The sequence below is a fragment of the Colius striatus genome, chromosome W (genome assembly GCF_028858725.1).
Source record: "Colius striatus isolate bColStr4 chromosome W, bColStr4.1.hap1, whole genome shotgun sequence".
Classification (NCBI taxonomy): Eukaryota; Metazoa; Chordata; class Aves; order Coliiformes; family Coliidae; genus Colius; species Colius striatus.
In genome coordinates this window covers 36,504,725-36,527,041 of record NC_084789.1, presented here as the reverse complement: position 1 = coordinate 36,527,041, position 22,317 = coordinate 36,504,725, and the positions used below count along the sequence as shown (strand labels likewise).

The 22,317-nt window shown below is 47.9% G+C and overlaps 1 pseudogene; it reads right to left on the bottom strand.

The window, feature by feature from the left end:
- Nucleotides 1–21,961, bottom strand: part of LOC133628426 (tektin-3-like) — a 32,548-nt pseudogene extending 10,587 nt beyond the window's left edge.
- Between the last annotated feature and the right edge of the window lie 356 nt (nucleotides 21,962–22,317).

Here is a 22,317-nt window from a genome sequence, read left to right as displayed (position 1 = left end):
CACTTTTCTCAACATGGCCCGTGTACACTGGACATCGTCTGGATCTGTGGAGGCCTCGACATCATCCAGATCACCATAGATGACTTCCAACACAGCTAATTCCCTTAGATATTGGATCCCTTCATCAGCTCTAGTCCACTTTCCTCGGGCATTTACAAGGTCTTCCTTGAATGGGTATCTTGCCCGTACACTTGAGAGGAGTCGTTTCCAGAGACTACAAACTGAGGTTTTCTTTCCAATGCCTTTATCAATTCCCCGGTCCCTAGCAAGAGATCCTAGCTGTTGGGCTTCTCTGCCTTCCAATTGTTGACTATCAGCCCCGTTATCCCAGCATCGGAGCAGCCAGGCACCAATCCGCTCACCTGGCTGGCGACTGTAATCTTTTCGCATATCTCTAAGTTCTGTTGAGGTGAGGGACCGAGTAGTTTCCATTTCCTTTTCGATTTCTCTCACTTCTCCTGATCTCCTTACCGAAGGACCAGTTTCTTCTTCTAGCCTTTCCTCTTCCTCCTCGTCTGCCCTTACTAATCGATGATATGGACTTGACCTCCTTATCCACTGCTTCTTTTTCACTACTGGGGCAACCACTGTGGTTGTTGTTTGGTTCCCTGACTCAACCATGGTAGTCTCAGGTATAGTTTGAATTTCCACCTCGGCCATAGTTCTCTGAGAGGGCTGGACTGCGACTGACTCAACTATGTTGGTCTCAGGTATAGTTTGAATTTCCACCTCGGCCATAGTTCTCTGAGAGGGCTGGACTGCGACTGACTCAACTATGTTGGTCTCAGGTACCGTTTGAGTTTCCATTTCAATTACAGTTCTCTGAGAGGACTGGAATGCAGCTCGGTAGGCAGAGGCTAGGCCCCAGTATAGTGCCTGAACCTGATGGGCCTCATTAGGGTAGGTAAGACACCCTTCTATCAGGTAGCGTGTCAGTAAAGCAGGGTTTTTTATCTGTTCAGATGTAAAATCCCAGATTACAGGAGGTGATAACCGTCCTAGGAATTTGCCTAAATTCATCCACATACCCTGCCACCCAGGGACTGGCCGCTTCAGGGGGCATTTTAACATGTTTCCATCGCAAATTTGTACTCTCTGATACCCAGATGACTCCAGATTCCACAAGATATATAATATACCAACCATGTTAATTAGTAATATTAAAACTCTCGTATAAGGGTGACTAAGGACCTGGGAAGTCTGTGTAACAGAATTGTCTAGATCAGTCCGAGCTGAGGAGAAAGAGGTGCTTTGCCCCATGGCCTCCACAAGATAGCTCCCACAGCACACTAAATTCATCAGTAACAGAATGAGACTTGCTATTATTATTTGGGCCATCATGTTCCCAGGCCCTTTCATCCTCTTCACAAAATTATATAGCCAGCTTAGCAAAGCTATTAAGGTTAAAGCACAGCCGAGAGTCAATGTTAGGAGCATCATGTTCCCAAACATTAGAAAGTGTAAGATAAGCTGCATAACAGCAAGGCTCCGTGACCAGCACAGGAACTTTGCTCTCATTGGTTTACTGTAATTGCAATGCAGTTAATGTAAATCTGCTATTATCGTGCCCCACGTTGGGCGCCAAAAGGGCTGTGGTAGTTTGAGCCTGGCTGGATGCCAGGTGCCCACCACACCGCTTTACCCCCCACCTCCTCAGCAAGCCAGGGAAGGGGAGAAAATAAGATGGGAATCTCGTGGGTTGAGATAAAAGCAGTTTAATAAATAAGCAGCAAAGCCGCGCGCGCGGGAAGCAAAGCAGAAGCAGATAAGCTGTTACTCTCTACTTCCCATCAGCAGCGATGTCCGGCCACCTCCCGAGAAGCAGGGCTTCAGTACGCGTAGCGGTTGCTTTGGGAAGGCCAGAAATGAATCTCGCCTCCCCTTCCTGCTCCTTTCCCCCAGTTTATATTCCTGAGCTGACGTCATATGGTATGGAATATCTCCTTGGTCAGCCTGGGTCAGCTGTCCTGGCCATAGTCCCTCCCAAGATCATGCCCACTCACAGCTATTGGTGAAGGTGGGGGAAGGAATGCTGGAGGGACAGCCCCGATGTTGTGCAAGCGGTAGTCATAATATTGATATCAACAGTAAGCACAGCACTGCAGGAGCTGCTGTGGAAAATCACTACCGTCCCAGACCCACTACACATACTTATGACTTCTGATATGTATTACACAATATGGAGATGTGCGCTGCCGGATAGCGGCCTGCATGGCTCTAAGTAGGTCAAAAAGGCGTCGATTGCGCACATCTTTAATGCGAGCATCTTCTATTTGCTGAGAAATTCCTGCAACATAAAAAGAGTCAGTTACAATATTCAACGGTTTACACCACCACATTTCAAGGGCCCGAACAACCGCAAAAAGTGCTAAAGTCTGTAAAGAGTCCATTTCCGTGGCATGTAATAGCTGGTGTTTCCATTGTCCTGCCTCTTCCCAGACTATTACAGCCCGTTGAGATTTCTTTCCTGCGTCTGTATATGCTGTAACGGCATTTGACAAAGGTTGCTCACTTAGCTTAGGACGAATAATCCACTGTTGTTGTGTCATACACGCCAACACCTTAGATTTTAGGGACTGTATGTTTATTTTTTGGGCAGATGACAATAAACTAAGCTGTAGAGGCTCCGATGTTGCTATGATCCATTCCAGATCTCTTTTCGCTATAGGCACATATGTCGTTCCTGGCTCTTGGCCGCTCACCTGTAAGATTCGAGTGCGTCCCTTTCTAATAAGCATTGATAAGCCCACAGTTTTTTGTTCAATTGTCCATTTAGGCTGGAACGTGGTGAATAGCCATTCCAGGACGATTAGCCTCTCTTTTTGTTTTTTGCACTGTGTTAATGCACCAAGAAACTGTTCTTTGCCCTGCAAAATGGTCAAATCAATGGGGCAATCTGGATCACGACGATCGTCCTGCCGAGTGGTAATGAGGTCAGAAATTTCAGCAATGGTTTGCAGTTGTTCTGCTGTCGGCTGTACTTTTGCCGATGGGTCTGTTCCCTTCAATAAGGGGCGCAGCCGTTCTAGCATGTCATTAGTGATTCCAACAATAGGGCGCAACCATTGCAAATCCCCCATTAATTTTTGTGCATCATTTACAGTTTTTATCTTGGTATGAATATGGAGCTTTTGCGGCCTAATATGAGCCTCTGTAATACTCCAGCCCAAATACTGCCATGCTGGACGTCTTTGTACCTTTTCAGGAGCAAGAGTCAGTCCCTGTGCTTGTAATATGGTTTCTAGATCTCTCTCTTGATCTGCAGTAAATGCCTCCTCCTGAGAATGAGGATATCATCCATATAATGATACACAAGTGCATGGGGCCACTTATGCCGAATGGGTCGCAGGGCATTATCTACATACAGCTGACAAATTGTCGAACTATTTTTCATCCCGTGTGGCAGCACAGTCCACTCATATCTCTGTGCTGGACTCTCTCTATTCACTGCTGGTATCCTAAATGCAAACCGCTGATGATCATCTGGATGTAATGCAATCGAGAAAAAACGGTCCTTCAAATCTATTATTAAGATAGCCCAATTTTCAGGCAACATTGCCGGTTTCGGCATGCCAGGTTGTAGGGCCCCCATGTCCTGCATCTGATCATTGATGGCTCGCAAATCATGCAACAAGCGAAATTTCCCTGATTTCTTAGGTATAACAAAATTAGGAGTATTCCAAGGGCTCGTAGATGGCTTAATATGACCCAATTGAAGTTGTTCCTGTACCGGGAGATTGGCCTGGTGTAGTCTTTCTCCTTTCAAGGGCCACTGCTCAATCCAGACGGGTGTGTTAGAATGCCACGTCAGTCGGATTGGGAAAGACCACAGTCCAGCAGTGCCCAAGGCTAAAAAGGTGTATGTTCTTTTGTTAGGACTGCTCGAATTTGGGTGAGATAATCTCGACCGATCAGAGCATCCACTCCTTCTGGTAATGGCATTACTGTGACAAATAGTCCTGCTGTTTGGTGGTCGAGGGTAATCAAAATTCTGTCAATATTACGCATAATCGGAGAGGGGCCGCCGACACCCTCTACCCCCCTAACAGATGGCTGTAACGGCCAGGATCGAGGCCATCTGTCTCGTGACACAATAGTAATGTCTGCGCCAGTGTCCAACAAAGCTCACAAGACAATTGAATCAGTCTGATAGCTAAAAGTTACCATAGTCATCGGGCGTCGATTCATTGGCAATGCTAACAGTGCAATCCCACTTTGTATATTGCTATTTTCAAGGAGGCATTGTTTTAACAGCGGTCCTTTAAGGTAATCGGGGACCCCAGCTTTGTTTAGAGCCTCAGCCACTCTGTCTACAAACGGCCCAAAAGCCTCGCTCCTCCCTTGTCGTATACTCATATAAGAAGGTACAGGAGCGGATTCACGTACATGATCTAAAGCAAGACGGGCAGTTCGCATACTTTCTCGATTGACCTCGGGTCCCATATATAGTTGCATTTCTACAGTGGCAAAAGGTCCTGTTCCCATTAATTGTGCTGAGATGACCCCAAAAAGAGGATCATTTTGTTGTCTGGGAATAGCCTGGCTGGCATCACATTGCTGTTGTCAATAAGCCTGCCATAATAATTGTTGAGACTGAGTACGTATTAATCTCATGATAGTTTTTATATCCTCCGGGAGTAATATCCCGGTGCTCCAAATATAGTTTAGCATTTGTTTGGCAGGTTCACTATGAATACCTCCTTTGTTAACTGTAGCTCGCAATTGGGTGAGCAATTTCCAATTTAAGGGGTGATAATCACCATTCACATTCCCCACCGCATCTCTCATATACAATGCTGGACAAGTCAAAGTGACGGCGGCTTCATAATCCCCCTCTCCACTAGCCTGCTCAGCCACACGTCGCCAGTCAACACCACAATAACGCACTTGAATAATCTTTTTGACCCCACTCTGCTCCTTTGAAGGAACACATGGAGCTGAAGATTCAGGCAATTCCTTTTTCTCAGCAGATTCTGTCTTTTCCCTTGCACCGTTTTCTACAGCTGTTAAGGGAGCGGCCGAACTAGAGGGCAGATCGGGGGGGGTGCTTGGAGTACAACATGAATCAGGGACTGACTCAGAAGTCGAGGCTGCCGAAACCGCAGCCGCAATTGCTGTCCCACGAACTGCAACAGATTCACCAGAAAAGGGAGGAGAGACATACCGATACCGAGCAGTCCAGCTGTTGGATCGACTGCAGTCTCAGGCATATCAAGCCGCTGAGACACAGCAGCAGCCAAATCCTTTTCCAACTTATATTTTTTCAAACAGTTAATTACTTCTCTCCACTGTTTCATCAGTTTCCGAGCAGTCTTATCTTCGTCTATAACCAAGTCCCAAAGACAAGTCCCATATGCTCTCTACTCCTCCTCATCAAAATATTTCTCAGAGTCCTTAAAAAAGACTTTAGTATTACCATATACAAGTAGACCAGATAAATCGGTCAGTTTTAAGTCCACCCCCCACTTTTCTAAAAAGCGATGTAAAAGTGAGAGTGCTACCTCCTTATGCATGTTGATCCTCGTCTCACTGCAACCTGTAGTCATTGCCCCGGGTACAGCAACCTGCGCTTGGGATCCGGCAGACTTCCTCCTCCGACGACTGCCTCTGCCTCCGGATTTTCAAGTCTCAGCTCCCCACAGGCAGGCTCTTTACCCGGTAACACCCAGTGATGGTCCCTGTTCGGACGCCATACGCCTCGAAGTTTTCGGCTCTTGACCTGAAAAATGAAACAGACTCGAAGTCTGCAAACCAGGCTCAAAGCCTGAAACCAGGCTCTAAGCCTGAAAAATGAACCAGACTCGAAGTCTGAAAACCAGACTCGAAGTCTGAAACCAGGCTCGAAGCCTGAAAAACCAGCTCCAAGTCTACTTCATGCGGCGATCAACCCAGGGTCAGATTCTCAGCTGGGTGGGAAGAAATCAGTCCTACTCAATGTGAGTGACAGCAGAAATCTTCATTTTATTAAAAGCAGGCTCTAACTCATATATCCAACAGCTTCAAAGCTAGCTCAGCAACAGCAGCTAATAGATTAAATTCTTATGTTCATCCTGCTTGCGGTTTCTGCGATAAGCAAGCTCCCTCACATTTTTCATCTTGTTTTTCTCCGAAGTTGTTTTCCACCTTGAGCTGTTAGCTCGTTAGCTGAAAACAGCCCGACCTTGAGCTGTTAGCTCGTTAGCTGAAAACAGCCCGACCTTGAAGGAGCAGAAAGCGGCCTGCTGTCTGCGCTGACTACGTGACAGCAACTCCTTTAACCATGGCTCTGACTCTGGTCTTGATTGTGCATTAAATTCATACAAGTAGAGCTCAGATTGCCTTGTCCCATTAGGCCTAACATTATACCCTGGGATCCATGTCCATTCTCCCTTAACCATTCCTCCACAATTCCCCCGTTTTGTTTGTGCACAATCAAGACTGAGTGAGTCAGTCGTTGCACTGCCTTCATAATACAACTATATATTATTCTAAATATTACAAGCAAAAGCAAAATAACAAAAATCCATCTTAATCCTTCTTTGATTAACATAGTCAACCAAGGTGACAACCCCCTAAAAGCTGATTGACGCCAATTATCAAAAGGATTATAACCCACCGTAATATTCTTAGATGAGCCATTAAATATGCCAAATCTTAGTGAATAGATTCACTATGATCAGAAAGATTCAAACAACACATGCCTTCAAAGTCTTGGCATCCCTGCCCTTCCGTCAATAGCAAAAAATCAATAGCTGCACAATCTTGCAAAAAGGCATATCTAAGGCTTTTCTGGTCTGCCAACAATTTTTTCAATAACATCAGTAGTAACATTAGCTTACTGCTCCGACCAACACACTAATTTTTCTAACTGCCGTAAGGCCTGTGCTCCCTTAACCATTCCTCCACACAACAGTGCTGACTGATAGACTACATAGGGGCCTACTTACTACTGTAGGTGGGCTCTGCCTTCCTGCTTTTTTGTTGCTCCCTTACGCAGTGGTATAACTTAACCGACAGCATATATTTTTTCAATAGGAGTGTAGCAGTCCAAGTGACTGGGATTGGAGATAGCTCCACAGGAAAGCAGGTGCAAATGTGACACAGGGCTCACTGATAGACTACATGGGAACCTATTTCCTACTATACGCTGGGTCTATTTTCCAGCTTTTTTGTAGCTCCCATACAGAGTGGTATAACTTAACAGCATATATTTTTTCAATTGGGACCTAAACAGTACAAGTCAGTGTTATTGAAGACAGCTCCTAGAGGAAAGCAGCTGAAAATGTGACACAGTTCTGGCTGATAGACTACATGGGGACCTACTTACTATCGTAGGGGAGGTCTACCTTCTTGCTTTCTTGTAGATCCCATACGCAGTACTATAACTTAACAGAAAGTATGTATTTTTTCAACGGGAACTGAGCAGTCTAAGGGAGTGGGATTTGAGATAGCTCCCACAGGAAAGCAGATGGAAATGTCACAAAGTTCTGCCTGATAGACTACCTATGGACCTACTTATTACTGTAGGTGGGGTGTGTCTTCCTGCTTTCTTGTAGCTCCCACACACAGTGGTGTACATTAACCGACAGAATATAATTTTTCAATGGAAGTTGAGCAGTCCAAGTGTCTGGGATTGGAGATAGCTCCCACAGGAAAGCAGGTGCAGATGTGACACAGTGCTGGCTGATAGACTACTTGGTGATCTACTTACTCCTGTAGGTGGGGTCTGCATTCCTGCTTTCTTATAGCTCCCATACGCATTCGTATAACTTCTATCGACAGCATAAATTTCTTCAGTGGGAGCTGAGCATTCCAAGTGACTGGGATTGGAGATAGATCCCACAGGAAAGCAGCTTGAAAGGTGACACCGTGCTGGCTGAGAGACTACATGAGGACCTACTTAGTACTGTAGGTCGGGTTTGCCTTCCTGCTTTTTGTACCTCCTATACGCAGTGGTATAACTTCGTCTGATAGAATGTATTTTTAAATGGAGATGACGAGTCTAAGAGCGTGGGATTGGCGATAGCTCTCACAGGAAAGCAGCTGCAAATGTGACACAGTGCTGGCTGATAGACTACATGGGGACCTACTTACTACTGTAGGTGGGGTCTGTCTTCCTGCTTTATTGCAGCTCCCATTTACAGTAGTATAACTTAAGAGACAGTGTTATTGAAGATACCTCCCACATGAAAGGAGCTGCAAATGTGACACTGTGCTGGCTGATAGAATACATGGGGACCTACTTACTATTGTAGATGGGGTCTGCGTTCCTGCTTACTTTTTTCTCCCATACACAGTGCTATTACTTAAAAGAAAGCATGTATTTTTTCAATGGGATTTGAGTGGTCCAAGCGAGTGGGATTGGAGATACTGCTCACAGGAAAGAAGGTGCAAATGTGACACAGTGCTGGCTGATAGACTACATGGAGTTGTACTTAACACTGTAGGTGGGGTCTGCCTTCCTGCTTTCTTGTAGATTCAACACGCAGTGGTATAACTTAACCAACAGCATACAGTTTTTAAATGGGAACTTAGCAGACCAAGTGAGGGGGATTGGAGATGGCACCCACAGGAAAGCAGCTGCAAATGTGACACAGTGCTGGCTGATAGACTTAATTATCTCACATTGACGTTTCCCGTCTGAATGATCGTGATCACTGCTAATTGTGTTCAGCCCCGTCCTGTTACACAATGTGTTATTGTGTACTAGTCCACAAAATTCCTCCGAATTCCATACGGTCAATCCTATCAAACACGTTTTAAAAGGATTAGTAACCCCTCCCAAACTAAGACAAAGATATGATTGACCAGTTTGAATAGAAAAAGGTTATCCAAAAATTATCTCTAGGTTGATTAAAATGCGTCAAGCTGTTACCTTTTATAGTTACATTAAAAGCTATGGTTATAACAAAACACCTCATTATTATTCATTAAATTCACTGTCTTTTTGTTATATAACCTTCAGTCTTTTCATTGTTAGCCAGTCCTCCAATGACCGCAAGACGAGGGTGTATTTATTCTCCAATCTCTTCCTGTCCTTTTTCGTCAGATGGTTTGATCTCCGCAGCTTCAAGGACAGCTCTTGTCCACCTTGCTGTCACCCAAATGGATCCTGTGGGATCCAAATACCCACGTCCCCAGTATAATACTTTGGCCGGAGGCTGCCATATCCCTGTTTTAGGGTCACGATATTTAACCCATATTTCTTTATTCCCCTCTTTTTGTGCCTTTGGATTATGATGCATTATTACAGGTGGTAGCTCCGGTTCCCCAAATACACAAAGGTGGTTCATAACAAATAAAGCCTTTAACAATTTCATATGTGGGTCTTTAACATCCCCATATTTACCAAGATATCTTTTTAGAGTCCCATTAGCTCTTTCTATTATGGCCTGTCCTGTGGGGGAATGGGGAATCCCTGCTACATATTCAACTCCCCATTGACTCGTGAACTGTTCTATGCTTCTACTTACATAGGCCGGCCCATTGTCTGTCTTTATTTTCTGAGGAATTCCCATTGTTGCAAAACTACTCTATAAATGACGCTCCACATGTATGGCCCTCTCTGCTGTCTGTGCTGTTGCCCAAACGAATTTACTCCATGTGTCTATGGTTACATGCACATATTTTAGTCTTCCAAAGTCTGCCACATGAGTGACATCCATTTGACAAACTTCATTTGCAGATAATCCTCTAGGGTTCACCCCTAAGCCTAAGCCAACACCTCCATTGTGATGGCTACAAATGTGACAAGCTCTAACAATAGTCTTTGCATCCTTTAGCGATAATTGAAACTCTCGGTGTAAGCCCCGTGCATTCTGATGAAACAGGGAGTGCGCTTCTCTGGCTAGTATCTGTTTGGACAGAGGCGTTTTATGCGTCACTGTGACCAGCTTATTTGCCTTAGCATTACCTTCTCCCAGCCCAATGTCCCATTTATGGCTCCTGATATGTATAATAACATAAACATGCTCCCTAAGCTTTATTGCCTTCTGCAGCTGTATTAATAATTCAAATAGTCTGGGATTCTGCACTTCCTTAATGGAGGCGTCCTCGATTCTCTCTACCATACCCGTGACATAGAACGAGTCTGTAACCACATTCAGGGGCCCTTTCAGGTTCATCATGGCCCATACTACTGCCAACAATTCCAAGGTTTGTAATGTGTCTTTCTCTTCTGCTTTTATTAGTTGGTGCTTCCACTGCCCTTCCTCTTGTCAGGTTATTGCCGCCATTCTAGACTTTCTTCCAGCATCCGTGTATGCTGTCAACGCATCCGCGATGGGGGCCGGCTCCCGTTTGGGTCGTACTAGCCAATTCCATTTTCCTAGCCATTGTAATTGTGCTTTTATTATTTTGTCTGTTGCTACTATACTGCCGCCACCTAAGAGCGTCTCCTGAAGATCTTCTGTATTGTCTAAATACCGTTGTAAAGAGTCCTTTTTCATTGGTATCCTTATCGTATGCGGCTCAGCACCAGTTACTTGTAATGCTCTTTCACGACCCTTTTTTATTAGTCCTGCCAACATCTCAATTTTTTGAAAAAGGGTTTTTGTTTGTTGTAAGGCTGGGGAAATCCATTCTAGAACCCATACCTCCCCCGTTTTCTTTTGAGATTGTGTCAAGGCCCCAAGCAAATACTTTGTGCTATACCAGATGGCTAAGTCAATAGGTAAGTCAACATCGTGACGTCGGACCTGCCCTTGTATGACACGCCCCGGTGTTGTGACTGTCTGTTTGGCATTTTTGACACCAGATTCCTTTAGCATTGCATTCACGACGGAAATGTCCCATTCCGCCACACCGTTAACACTTTATCCATCCACTTGAAGAGCCCCTTTGAGTGGTCACAGCGGATGCTCGAAGGGGTGCAAGGGCGGCTAACACCTGATTCTGAGTTGCTTTCGCCTATTCCTTTAATCCTAATCCCAATTCCTTAATAGCTTCCACGAGAAAAGCTTGTTGACCTGTCGGGACCTAGGCCATACGCTCTAAAGCATCTTCAGTTGTCCAATTGGCTCCTAACGTACTCAATACTGTCCTGGTAGCTGGATTACAGTTCTGTAGGGTGCACTGTAGGGTGCAAGGCGCCACGCATGTATTCCAGAACTCCAGTCCTCTCTATGGCGGAGACAACTTTATCAATAAAGGTCCTGAACGTTTCATCCCGACCTTGTTTGATTCCCATATATATTGGCACTCCACCTGGGTCCTTTACCTTTTCCATAGCCTCCCTTACTAATCACATTGCCTTCAATCGCACAACTTCAAGTCCAGAGTAGAAATTGTTGCTTGCATACCTCCCCCCACAATGGGTTGGAATACCATTGGCAACGTCAAAGTTCTGGCTGCTTCCAGTGCATCGCCATCCCGTTTTCCCAGACAATCTTTTGCGAGTGCAGCCCAAGCCTCCCTCCGCTCCACTGTGATGGCCTCCGTCAATTCACTCTCTGCCCCAGGGACAGGCTCACCAAGTGGGGGGGGGGAGGCGGGGGCTCTTTAGGCCGGCACTCCTTTTCCTCAGGAGGGTCTGATGGCTCACATGGTTCTCGTACCCCGTCCGTGCCTCCAGGGCCATTTTCTACACGCGGGGGGGGGAGCATTACTTTTGAGACGGTAGGAGCCAGTGGGATGGATTGGAACCAGTCACGCTCATAGTTTTTATTCTTACTCTATGCTGCTGATGCGTGCCAAGCAGCCTTCTTTTCTGCCTAATGTTGCAGCAACACATTGTGCACTATCCTCCAAAGCTTCCCTAACTTTTTAGCTGTCTTATCGTCCTCCAGGGTAGCTTCCCACAGCAAATCCCCAAATTTACGCCATTCGCTCACTTCATGCACTGTATGTGAATTCCTTTATCATACCCATAAGCTAACAACCCTGGTAGGTCCTTTTGCAGATATATACGCTTTATCTGCCACTTCTGCAAGAATGCAGTAAATAAATCATATGCCACTTGCCTTTCCATACCTATTATCGTCAGCGCGCTGTTGCAGCCCTTCAAGGTCTGGCGGCACATATCGGCCGGGCTAGTCTATACGGTCACCCAGGGCACGGCATGTTCCCAATTTTCACGCTTATTGCCATCCTTGTTGCGTAGGACCCGAACCCCTTCGTCGCTCTGCCGTCGCGCCAAGCCACTATCACATCGGGGTCACCATTTGCTGAAGACGACGGGAGACAAGCCCACCCTGTAGTGCAACAAGTCTCAACTTTATTTACAAAGATACAACTGTTTTATAGATACAATAATCAGGCTCATACATATTACAAAAGCTAAGCTCATCATTGGTTCCCAGTTAGGTGCAAACCTCACCCTTGTTTCAACATACTCCAGATACTTGTGACTGCTTAACCTAAAATAAGCTCCTGTTTTCACATCCTGTTATCATACAACTCTCTTGCTCAAGGACACCACGTCCTTGAGCAGGAGTCCAATATCTTATCGCTTAATGCTCACTGCCTAATCAGCTGTATTCTATCATGTCCTCTTTCCTCTAGCCAAGTCTCCACAAAACTCTCCACACATACTCAGTGGTATAACTTCTACTGACAGCCTGTATTTTTTCAATGAGAGTTGATCAGTCCAAGTCAGTGGGATTGGAGACATCTCCCACCGGAAAGCAGATGCTAATGTGACACAGTTCAAGTTGATAGACTTCAACGTGACCAACATACCACTGTAGGTGTGGTCTGCATAACTGCTTTCTTGTACTGTCCAGATGCATGTGACGTAAGTTCTAACGGCAGTATTCATTTTTTCAAAGTGAGCTGAGCACGCCAAGTGAGTGTTAGAGATAACTCCCACAGAAAAGTAGCTGGAAATATGACACAGTGCTGGCTAATACACTACATGAGGACCTACTTACTACTTTTGGATTGGGTATACCTTCTAGCTTTTTTGTAGCTCGAATACGCAGTGGTATAACTTAACCGACAGCATATATTTTTTCAATTGGAGCTGAGCAATCCAAGTGAGTGGGATTGGAGTTAGCTCCCACTGGAAAGCAGGTCCAAATGTGACACAGTGCTGGCTAATAGATTACATTTGGACCTACTTACTACTGTAGGTGGGGTCTTCTTTCCTGCTTTCTTGTAGCTCCCATACTCAGTGGTATAACCTCTACCGATAGTCTATATTTTTTCAATGGGATCTGAGCAGTACAAGTGAGTGTTATTGGAGATAGCTCCCACAGGAAAGCAGCTGCAAATGTGACACAGTGCCGGCTGATAGACTACATGGGGACCTACTTATTACTGTTGGTGAGATCTGCCTTCCTGCTTTCTTATAGCTACCATACACAGTGGTATAACTTCTACCGAAAGAATGTATTTTTAAAGGGTGCTGACGAGGACAAGAGTGTGGGATTGGAGAAAGCTGCCACAGGAAAGCACCTGCAAATGTGACACAGTGTTGGCTGATAGAATATGGGGACCAAATTACTACTGTAGGTTGGGTCTGCCTTCCTGCTTTTTTGTAGCTCCTATATGCAGTGGTATAACTTAAGAGACAGCATTTTTTTTTTAATGGGACCTGAGCAGTACAAGTGAGAGTTATTGGAGATAGCTCCAACAGGAAAGAAGCTGAAAATTTGACAGAGTCTGGCTGATAGACTACATGGGGACCTACTTAATACAGTAGGTGGAGTCTCCGTACCTGTTTTTTTGTAATTCTCATACCCAGTGGTACAACTTAACGGACAGCACATATTTTTTCAATGAAACTTTAGCAGTCCAAGTGATTGGGATTGGAGATAGCGCCCACAGGAAAACAGTTGCAAATGAGAAACAGTTCTGGCTTTTAGACTACATGAGGACCTACATACTTCTGTAGGTGGTGTCTGCCTTCCTGCTTTCTTGTAGCTCCCATACGCAGTGGTATAACTTCTACTGACAACCTATATTTTTTCAATGGGAGATGAGCAGTCTAAGTGAGTGGGATTGGATATAGCTCCCAGAGGAAAGAACCTAAACATGTGACACAGTGCTGGCTGATAAACTACATGGGGACCTACATACTAATTTAGGTGGGGTCTGCCTCCCTGCTTTCTTGTAGTTCCATTACGCAGTGGTATAACTTCCATCGACAGAATGTATTTTTTCAATGGGAGTTGAGCATTCCAAGTGAGTGGATTGGAAAAAGCTACTATAGGAATGCAGCTGCACATGTGACACAGTGCTGGCTGACAGACTACACTGGGGCCTAATTACTACTTTAGGTGGGATCTGCCTTCCACCTTTTTTAGCTCCCATACGCACTGGTATAACTGAACCGACAGCATAAATTTTTTCAATGGGAGTTGAGAAGTCCAAGTGCATGGGATTGGAGATAGCTCCCACAGGAAAGCAGCTCCAAATGTGACACAATGCTGTCTGAAAGACTACATGGGGACCAACTTAGTACTGTAGATGGGGTCTGCCTTGCTGCTTTTTGTAGCTCCCATACGCAGTGGAATAACTTCTACCGACACTATATTTTTTAAATGGCAGTTGAGCACTCCAAGTGAATTGGATTGGAGATAGCTCAAGTGCTGTAGTAAGTAGGTCAGTCTGTATTTTTAAAGGGAGCTGACAATGCCAAGAGCTTGGGATTGGAGATACCTTCTACAGGAAAGCAGCTGAAACTGTGACATAGTGCTTACTGAGAGACTACATTGGGACCTACTTTCTACTGTCAGTGGGTTCTTCCTTCCAGCCTTCTTGTACATCCTATATGCAGTACTATAACTTAACGGAAAACATGTATTTTTTCAATGGGAGCTGAGCAGTGCAAGTGAGAGGGATTGGAGACAGCTTTCAAAGGAGTGCAGCTGCAAATGTGACACAGTGCAGGCTGATAGACTACATGGGGCCTACTTACTACTGCAGGTGGGGTCTCCCTTCAAGCCTTTTTGTAGTTCCCATACGCAGTGGTATAACTTAAGAGACAGCATATATTTTTTCAATGGGAGCTGAGCAGTCCAATTGAGGAAGATTGGAGCTGGCTCCCACAAGAAAGCAGATGAAAACGTTGCACAGTGCTGACTGATAGACTACATGGGGAGCTACTTACTACTGTAGGTGGAGTCTGCCTTTCTCTTTTCTTCTAGCTCCCATTCGTAGTGGTATAATTTCTACCGACAGTAGATATTTTTTCAGTGGGACCTGAGCAGTCCACGTGAGTGGGATTGGAGATAGCTCCCATAGGGAAGCAATTGCAAATGTGACACAGTGCTGTCTGAGAGACTACATGGGGATCTACTTACTACTGTAGGTGGGATCTGCCTTGCTGCTTTTTTGTAGCTCCCATACGCAGTGGTATAACTTAACCGACAGCCTTTATTTTTTCAGTGGGAGTTGAGCCGTCCAAGTGAGTAGGATTTGAGATAGCTTTGACAGGAAATCAGCTGAAAACGTTACACAGTGCTGACTGATAGACTACATGGGGACCTAGGTCATGCACTAGTTGGGGTCTACCTTCTTGGTTTTTTGTAGCTCTCATACGCAGTGGTATAACTTCTACCGACATTCTGTATTTTTTCAATGGGATCAAAGCAGTCCAAGAGAATGGGACTGGAGATAGCTCTAAAAGGAAAGCAGCTGCAAATGTGACACAGTGCTGGCTGAGAGAGTACATGGGGACCTACTTAACACTGTATGTGTGGTCTGCCTTCCTGCTTTCTTGTAGCTCCCGTACGCAGTGGTATAACTTAACCGACAGTTAGTATTTTTTTCAATGTGAGTTTAGCAGTCCAAGTGAGTGGGATTGGAGATAGCGCCCATAGGAAAGCAGCTGGAAATGTGATAGAGTGCTGGCTGATAGACTACATTGGGACCTACTTATACTGTAGGTGGGGTCTGCCTTCATGCTTTCTTTTAGCTCCCATAGGCAGTGGTATAACTTCTACCCCCAGCATGTATTTTTTCAATGGGAGATGATCAATCCAAGTTAGTAAGATTGGAGATAGCTACCACAGGAAAGTAGGTGCAAATGTGACACAGTGCTGGCTGATAGACTACATGGGCAGCTACTTACTATTGTAGGTGGGGTCTGTCTTCCTGTTCTCTTATACCTCCCATATGCAGTCGTATAATTTCTACCGACAGCATATATTTTTTCAATGAGAGTTGAGCAGTCCAAGTGACTGGAATTGGAGACAGCGCCCACAGGAAAGCTGCTTTAAATATGACACAGTGCTGTCTGATAGACTACATGGGGGCCAACTTACTACTGTAGGTGGGGTTGCCTTGCAGCTTTTTTGTAGCTCCCATATGCAGTGGTATAACTTAAGCGACAGCATATATATTTTCAATGGGACCTGAGCAGTCCAAGTGAGTGGGATTGGAGATAGCTCCCTGTAGTGGGTCTGGGATGGTAGTGATTTTCCACAGCACCTCCTGCAGTGCTGTGCCTACCGTTGATATCAATATTATGACTACCGCTCGCACAGCATCACGACTGTCCCTCCAGCATTCCTTCCCCCACCTTCACCAATAGCTGTGGGTGGGCATGATCTTGGGAGGGACTATGGCCAGGACAGATGACCCAAGCTGACTAAGGAGATATTCCATACCATATGACATCAGCTCAGTAATATAAACTGGGGGAGAGGTGCAAGAAGGGGAGGCGATATTCATTTCTGGCCTTCCAAAAGCAACCGCTATGCGTCCTGAAGCCCTTCTGCTCGGGAGGTGGCCGGACCTCGCTGCTGATGGGAAGTAGAGAGTAACAGCTTTATCTGCTTTTGCTTTGCTTCCCGCGCGCGCGGCTTTGCTGCTTCTTTATTAAACTGCTTTTATCTCAACCCACGAGACTCCCATCTTATTTCCTCCCCTTCCCTGGCTTGCTGAGGTGGTGGGGGATAAAGCGGTGTGGTGGGCACCTGGCATCCAGCCAGGCTCAAACTACCACACTCCCAGAGGAAAGCAGCTGCAAATGTGACACAGTGCTGGCTGATAGACTACATGGGGACCTACATACTACTGTAGGTGGGGTCTTCCTTCCTGATTTCTTGGAGCTCCCATACGCACTGTTATAACTTCTACTGACAGTCTGTATTTTTTCAATGGTCGTTGAGAATTTCAAGTGACTGGAATTGCAGATAGGTCCCACATGAAAGCAGCTGCAAATGTAACACAGTGCTGGCTGATAGACTACATTGGTCCTACTTACTACTTTTGGATGGGGTCTGCCTTCCTGGTTTTTTGTTGCTCCCATACGCAGTGGTATAACTTAAGCGACAGCGTATATATTTTCAATGGGACATGAGTGGTCCAAGTGAGTGGGATTGGCCTCTTCCCAGGCCAGGTCTGCGTGGAGGGTGTTCGGTGTCCCAAGGAGGTGAGGGCGTCACACACACAGGGAGGGGTTGGGCTGCCTTGGCCAGGTGGGCCCGAAGCTTGTTCTTGGCATCTCAGCGATGCGGTTGGTGAGGGGCACGTTCACCCTGTTGAACTTGCACCGCATCTCAGTGGCTGTCACCTCCATCAGGTTCTAAATGGAGTCCCGCAGCTGGGCGGAGGCCACCCGCTCTCTCTGCGACTGGAGGATGTTGTTGTCGCTGAACTTGGCCCACGACTCGGGCACGGAGATGCTGGTGGGAGGAAAGGAGAGGCCCGCGGTCAGCCCGTGCTGGGAGGGCCAGGCCCTGCACAGACACAGCCTTCCCTGGTGGCCTTTCCTGTCGGGGAAAGGGAGCAGCACCGAGCATCCCGGGACGGCCGGGTGCCAGCGCTGCCAGGCGCGCACTCACGTGGCATCCACCCGCTGCACCCCGTGGCAGTAGCTGATGCCATCGGAGCAGTTCCTCAGCTGGTGGCACTTGCCGTTGATGCGGCGGGCTGCCTGTTTGTTGGCCAGGTCCTTCTCCAACTCGTTGGTCCTTAAACGCACAGGAACAGCCGCGGTGGCCACGTGTGGGTGGGACGGTCTCCTCCCCTTCCCATGGCCGCGCAGCTCCCTTTCTCCCTTCCTCCGATCCCCCCCCCTCCATCTCTCCCGGGCAGCTCTGTGCTCCCACCAACATCACTGCCCGCTCCCCAGGGAGATTCGGGGCTCTTCCTTACATGAGCTGGGCTTTTGCCTTCTCCAGGAATAGCCGTATCCTCTCCTGGCAGGCCCTGATGCCATCCACTTCCTGGGCAGAGAGAGGCAAAGCACAAGCCATCAGAGGCCACGCAACAGCGTCACGACTGACAGCTCTGCTGACCTCAACTGGAAGGTGGGATCTGCGTCCAGACTTACTGTTAAAAGCTCTTTCTCCACCTCGTCATGGACAAGGTCGATGCCCATCCTCTTCTCCCGCTGCAGGAGGCACTCCCGAGCAACCTGTTGGGGAGAGGCCGTTGGTGCCGGCTGCAGGACTTCCCGCAGGGATGCTGCCCGGCTCAGGACAGGGCAGACAAGAAAGGGGAGGTGGACACAGAGACGAGGACAAGGGCAAGCAGCGCCCTGGGCAGCCGGTTTAGGCCACGACTAATGGGCGGCAGAGCTCGTTTCATGCAGCGGCAGCATGAAAGCCCCGGGAGAGAGCACACGTGTCCCTGGTGCAGCGGCAGCAGTGGGCTACAGCTTGCGGCCCACGCACAGGGTGCTCACCTGGAGAGGGGCCTCTGTCTCGGCCAGAGCTCTCTCCAGCCGTGCCTTCATCTCTCTCAGGGCATCGCTCTCCTTGATGATCTCTGCCAGCTCATGGCAGAGCTCCGCCTTCCAAAACTCAATGTCGCTGACTTGCTGCCCCAGCTTCTTTGTGTCATCTGCCTGGCTCTTGCTGGTCTGTTGGTATTTGTCCTGCACCAGGCGGGAGGTATCAGCCGTCAGCAGCTCCGCCTTGCGCCGGGATGTCTCCGCCTCGTGGTAGTTGCTCTGGCAGGTGCCAGACAAGGGAGCCAGAGTGGGATGGGTGGCAGCGGCCTTATAGTAGGCTCTGAGCATCCAGGGGAGGCCGTAGCTCTGCAGCACGGCGTAGCGAGGAGCACGGTTCTTGTAGCTGGAAGCCATGGGGCTGATGGCAGGCAGAAAGCGGGCAGGAGTTGACTTGGGGTGAGCGGATGTGGCAGTTAAGGGAGAGCCAAGCAGGTCCATTCTCTTCCGGGACGTGTCCTGCACAGAGGAGACGGGAGAAGACAACTTCCCTCAGTCAGCTCCTGCACTTGCCTGACAGCAACAGCTGAGAGCACAAACGGCGACACACACGGCACCCACACGTGGCCTGTGCTAAAGCCCTTGAAAACAAATCCCTCCCCAAGCGTTTGCCTAAGTCAGGGTTGGACTGTGGGGCTGGGATCCAGCACCAGGTCAGAGGAGCAAACCACGGCTGCTGAGGAGAAGGGCTGACACCGGGCCTTCATCTTCCTTCAATCTGTCAGTCCAGGGCAAGTGCACTTGCCCTTCCTCCACTGCCCATCTCTTTCTTTTGGCTGGCGTATCTGCTGACCTCAGAGGCCTCCAGGGATCATTTTCACTTGAAAAGCTCCATTGCCAGCCCCGAGGGCTGTGAAGACACAGCCGCTCCCAGTTCAGCACCAGCTGTGGGCCAGGGACTCCATCCTCATCCTCTCTGTCTTCACAGCATGAAATGCTGGGCTGAGGACTCTGCAGGGGAGCTGAGCTTTGCAGGACGGGGCCCACAGGTGACCAACCCACACCCTCCTCCCCCAGAACAGCCATCTCTTGATCTGAAAGGAAGAAAACCGGTCTGTGGCTCACCTGACGCCAAGGGAACATGCTTGGAAGGGAGAGATCCCACAGCCTTGTCAGAGCGTCTTGTAAACAGCAGCCTTGCAGTAACTCTGGGAGGAAAGACCACACAGGAAGATTGAGCTCCTGAGAGCTGCCTATGGCACTCTGGGGGCTCTTTCTCTTTCCAGGTAGAGGTTCTCAGCCCCTTCTGAGCAGAGGGCAACCAAATGTACCCAACACACCCCAGCTGAGGGCAAATGGTCAGGAGGGTCTACTGAGCTGGGCATGAAGCTCTTGTGTGGGTACAGGTGTCAACCCCTGGCACAGAAAGTCCCTGCGGCAGTTGCAGGCAGCTGCCGTGTTGCAGGGACGTGTCCTTCCCTGAACCCGTCCCGTCCCTGCTGCTCCCAGCCTGGCTCAGCCCGGGGGACTGGCGGTGCCCGGGAGCTGCTGCTCACCGTGTGCTGTTGGCTCAGTGGCCCCACGGCCAATGTGGCCCTGTCAGGGACACGGGGACACAGGCCCAGGGAGCGTTGCCAGGGGCGCAGGGGGCTCTGTGACCTCATTCTGCGTGGGTCAGTCCCGGCAGCTGAGAGGACGATTGGATGCAGGAATGGGCAACCTGCTCCCGGCCTCTCCTCACCCTCCCCTTCTCAAGGAGATGGAGTTGCTCTCTCTGTGAGGGAGCAATTAGACTGCATTGGGCACTGGAATTTCTCACCACGATGAACAAGGCCATCAAAATAGATTTTTACACTGCCTACAGACAGGTGGAGAATTCTGAGTAGGTTCCAGTCCAGTGGTTTTGTATAATGAATAAAGATAAGTCCCAGCAACTAATTCAGGATATCTCAAAAATCTCACAAATCAAAGTCCGCAAGCGCATCAGGGGCAGAGAAATTTTTGTGAGTTGGCGATTTATGAAAGTTGCTGGTCCTAGAATGGGAGTTACGTGCCCTGTACCTAGATCTCTCAGAGAAGTTGTGCTTCAGTAAATAATTGCTGGAATCGGGTAATTCCATGCCAACTTGGCTTTCTTTTGAACATCTTTCTTTCAAAATTTCAAGATCTTTCTTAGAACTGCTAGTTTAACTCTGGCTGCCCAGGTGATCAGTACCTGGGTGTCCGCAGACAGCGTGAACAGCCTCTGCAGAATTCAGGATGCACTGAAACAACAGGTGAGAAGCTGAATTCATGGCCAGGTGGGACTTCTGCCCATAGGCTCCCAACAATGCTGTTTCCGATTTCCCTGAAAGTCTAAGGAACAATTAATTCTGCAAAGTACCAACAGCGGTGGCCATTTCCAAATTAACTTACGTGTTCTGGGAGACAGCCCAGCTCAGTCATCAAGACAGGAACCTTTCAAAAATTATGACTCCAGGGTGACAAATTCTATGGGCAGTGGTGGAATAAAACCAAGTGCTATAGTCCATAGTTTTTTTCTGTTGTACCTGGTGACAGGACAAGGGGCAATGGGATGAAGCTGGAACACAAAAGATCCCATTTAAACACAAGAAAAACCTTGTGTTACAGTTGAAGTGAGGGAGCACTGGCACAGGCTGCCCAGGGAGGGTGTGGAGGCTCTTTCCCTGGGAGGACTTCCAAACCCGCCTGGACGCGTTCCTGTGACCTGATCTAGGTGGACGCGTTTTGGCAGGGGGGTTGGCCTAGATGGTCTCGAGAGGTCCCTTCCAACCCCTACAGTTCTACGATTCTATGAGCGTACAGGCCCTCCTGCAAGCCCGTGGTGATGCAAAGTGTCCAGAGTGGCTCTCCCAAAACCACTGGGCTTCTTCCTAATAGATACTGGGTGAAACCCACTTCAGTGAATTCTTACTGTGTCCCCATGTCCCTGACAATTCTTCCTCATCTCCGATCTAAACCTCCCCTGCTGCAACTTGATGCAACTTGCCCTGTCATTCCTTACTGGAGAGAAGAGATCGACCCCCACCTGGCTACAACCTCCTTTCGGCTGCTCTCTGTCCCACCGTGAAAAAGCAGCGGCAGAAAGAAAAAAACCAAAGGCAAAAGAAAACCCGGGCAGACCATGTAACACACCAAACGATCATTTAATTCCCACTCAGGCTATTCAGAAGGAAGCAGAACCTAACTATGCCACAAAAAGGATCAAAGCAAAAGTGGGAGTGCGCTCGGGCCAAACTGGGAACAGCTCCAACAGGAGATGCAGTGAGGGCCGCTGGGCCCAGCCTAAACGTAGCCGAGCAGCCGCACGGTGCTGGGGAAGGCCTTGCGCAGCCCCAGGCACTTCTCCTGGTCCAGGAAGAGCGAGTTGGCCTTGACAGAGAGGTCGTGCTCCAGCATGGCCTTGGCATGAAGCAACCTCTGCAGGCTCCAAAAAGAAAGCAGATGCAAATGTGACACAATGCTGGCTGATAGACTACATGGGGACCTATTTACTACTGTAGATAGGGTCTGCCTTCAAGCTTTTTTCGAAGATCCCATACGCAGTGTTATAACTTAAGCGACAGCATATATTTTTTCAATGCGATCTGAGCACTAAAAGTGAGTGTTATTAGAGATAGCTCCCACAGGAAAGCAGGTGCAAATGTGACACAGTGCTAGCTGATAGACTACAAGGGGACCTACTTAACAATGTAGTTGGGATCTGCCTTCCTGCTTTCTTGTAGCTCCCATACGCAGTACAATTACTTATCCGA